Genomic DNA, 3,618 nt, shown 5'->3' with positions numbered 1-3,618 from the left:
CACCTCGCTCCATCACTGTGAATGGGGGCTGACACACTTAGGCTCGCACATGTACGGACATGGCCACACGGCACACGCGCACCGTCATGCACGCGCACACACAACAAAGGATACACACACAGGCAAGACAAGGTGGTAGACAGTCAGCGCAGAGATAGATGGGCGAGGTAAATAGGGGTGTCATGGCAGTGTGATGGAATGAGGCAGGGGAGAATTCATCCTGTGCTTCCTCTAGCCTCTGTCCCCCTGCTGACAGCATCCTGAAATAGGGCCCACTGTGTCTGTATATATTCCTGTGTGTGTGTGTGTGTGTGTGTGTGTGTGAATTTCTCCTTTGTATGTGCTTTCGTTTGTGTGGTGTTTTTAACTTCTGTCTGTTTCTCCCTGTGTGTTGTGTATCTACCGAGTTCTGGGAGCTGGATGAAAGCGGCCAATGTAGAGGAGGAAGATAGAGATAACACCAAGGAAAGAGTGAAAGAGAAATAGAGAGAGAGAGAAAGAGAGAGAGAGAGAGAGAGAGAGAGACCCCTGGGGGAAATGAAACATCCTCCCCGCTCCGTTTTATGTTCAGAGATCAGGTTTGAACTGGAATCCCATTGGGTCCAGTGGTCAGTAAAGTGTTATTAGATCCCGCAGAGCGTCTGCCTGTGTTACGTAGAGGTCGCCAAATACCTGTGGGGGGGAGGAGGGGGTAATCATTTAACTGTGGTTGATGCTAAAGGTTCCACAGACATTGCTGTAAATGTGTATTAACTGTGTGTGTTTTCCCGCTTCTGGCACCAGTGGGAAAAGAAGAAAATGAACTAGAGAAAATGTCCTTTGGTTGCGGTAGAATGTTGCCACGATGGCGATATCACATAAATTGGCTTAGGCCAGTGTTTTGGGAATGAATGAGTATTCCCTTTTTTGAGGGCGTTTTAATACAAATAAATATAGATTTATTTTTCAAACCTACTTGCTTGTCTTTAAGTGGCATGCTATTGCTGCCAAGTACCTCGTCAAATAAAATGTGCATTTAGCGTTGGTGGAGCTCTGTGCTTGTCTGCTCTTGTCATTTAAAAAAAAATGTGGCAAGGCTGTACTGTTGCTCATTTAGTCCTATGTTTCTCTTTTTACTTTCAACTTTCTGTTTCTTACGTCCTTTCATTCTGTCCCGCTCTTTCTGGCTCTGTCTGTCTGCCTTTGTCTCCTGCAGCCTCTCACTCTTTCTCTGCTAAGGGATAAATACCCTCCCAGTCTTCAGCTCACTGAAGCCTGTGTGGAGTAATTAGAATGAAAGTAGTAGAGTTAAAAAGGAGGATTTGAGTCTGATTATGATGAAGGAAACACTATAATCCAAATACTCCCCCATGGGTTTTTATAAAATTTCAGTGCAATCTACTCAACTATACAAAGCTACACAGACTAGACACCATTTGCTATTTGGAGCTGAACATGTTGAATTTGTTTTACTTCGGACATGTGTGAACTTGCGTGGTGTTCGTAGGTGTGTCTCTATTGTGAGGTGTCTGAGGTGTGGGGTGGATGTGACTGAATGGGCCTCATTTTATCCGTCTTTCTCTCTGCGCTCAAGCTGACTTTTCCTCTCGATTAAAAATGAATGTCCCCCCTTCTGCTCTCTGTCACTTTCCCTCGCTTCTGTCGCTTTTCCTGTGCCTGCTCCCTCTCTTTTTCACCGTCATCCCTCCTATATCCTCTCTATTTTGTTCAAGCAATCTCTATATATCTTCCCCCCTACAAACACACACACACCCACGCGCGCGGAAGCACGCATGCACGCACGCACACACACACACACACACACACACACACACACACACACACACACACACACACACACACACACACACACACACACACACACACACACACAGCCCCTCGACACTTCCTTCCCACCTGCTCCTCCTGGCTCTCTCCTCCCATCTCATTCTCTACGACCCCCCATCTCTTTCTGAACATATTTCATCAAAGGTCTCCTCTCAGGTAACACTCACCCTGATCTCATTAACTGCTGCTAAGCACAGAAGACTTGAAAGAACACACTCACTCAAAGACACACACACACACACACACACACACACACACACACACACACACCGCATGCACTGCTTGCATAACCCTAACAGTAAGCTAGGACAAGAGAATCAAAGACAGAAACATTCCAGAAGACTCATGTATAATTCTAAAACTGAGGATAGTTTTAACAATCTAATGATTTCAGGCTACACTGCGCACGCACAGAGATAGACCTTTTTATTGCCTCTGTGTGTGCATGTGTGTGTGCGTTGGTGGGTGTATGTATGTATACCTCTCCTCACTCTGTATCTGTCCTGTTAGCAGCTGTATTAACCCGGGGTCTCTCTGCTTCCTGATCACTGTAACCCCATTGACTCCCATTAAGTCTTTACCTCCCTCGCGAGGATCATTACCGCTTGCTTTATCTAATTTCCTAAACACAGCACCATGCATTCCGTAGACGTCTGCTTAGTGTAACACGATTTTTGGCCGCTGATTTGCGAGTCATAATGTGTTTCTTCGGAGGCGGGACCTGGTGTGAATGGTGGTTTGCCAGTCAACGATTGACAGTAATTGAGTAATCCACAGCCTGGGGAAGACGAAAAAAGGCATCCCACACTGCCAATTTTTTTGTGAAGCCTGAAGGGTAGTGTAGAAGAGCTACCAGAGATGGAGCAATGTGACAGTTTGACACATACAGTCAACTATAATCATACCTGACTGCTGTAGTGAAATATTCAGCAATGTGTGGTCATGGGGATGAATTATATATTCAATACCATCGGGACTTCTGTTCCAGAGTGGGATTTGATGTTGTACAGCAGGCTAAGAGGGACTCAGATTTGGAGTCAAATGGAGAGGAAAGAAACACAGAAAAAGGAGTGAATGGAGCGATTAAAAATGAGAAGGGAGGGCAGATTAGACTCGACATGGACAAAGTGAAGTTTTACCTCCACAGCTCAGTGAAGTCTGTAATGTCTCCCAGGTGTTTTGGAAGATGTATGCCGTGGTACTGCTGACTTATAGGCAGAGGACTGGAAATTCCTCCATTGATCATAATTTTCAGAATTCATTCAATATTTCTGGTGAGAGGCCTCACTGAAACGTGATGATTTACACACACCCTTTGTGCAAAAACGCTGAGCAGGGTATGCTGCTTCCAGATAATTTAGTATCAGTTCTTGTTTTAGTGTGTTTTGCAAAATGTGTTTCAAAATGTGACTTGCAAGCAGTTATTAGGGGTCAAGCCTTCCGGCGCAACTCGGACCCGAGCATCATCGACCGCGGCGCAAGCTGCTCACTTCCCAGAAACTGGGGATGTAAAGTTTTTGGCAACTCGAAACATGCGGCCATCGAGGCGGGCGACCAGTGCGAAGGCCACAAACCAAACATACCTGTCAAGTCTGGTCAAAAGATGAAGCCTCAGCCAGTGTCTAGGCGTAAACCAAACTGCTTTGACCTTCATTATAGCGCCACCTGTAAGAAATAAATGATTGCTTTGCTTTACCAGAGCCCCGTTGGCCAGCATGTTTCCAGGTCCATCCAGACAGCAGCTTGGATGGACCTGGAATCCAGACACACTGTTACCGCCTCTCACGACGT

Source organism: Ammodytes marinus, assembly GCF_949987685.1.
Source record: "Ammodytes marinus genome assembly, chromosome: 13".
Lineage (NCBI taxonomy): Eukaryota > Metazoa > Chordata > Actinopteri > Uranoscopiformes > Ammodytidae > Ammodytes > Ammodytes marinus.
Note: the sequence above shows the minus strand (reverse complement) of the source record.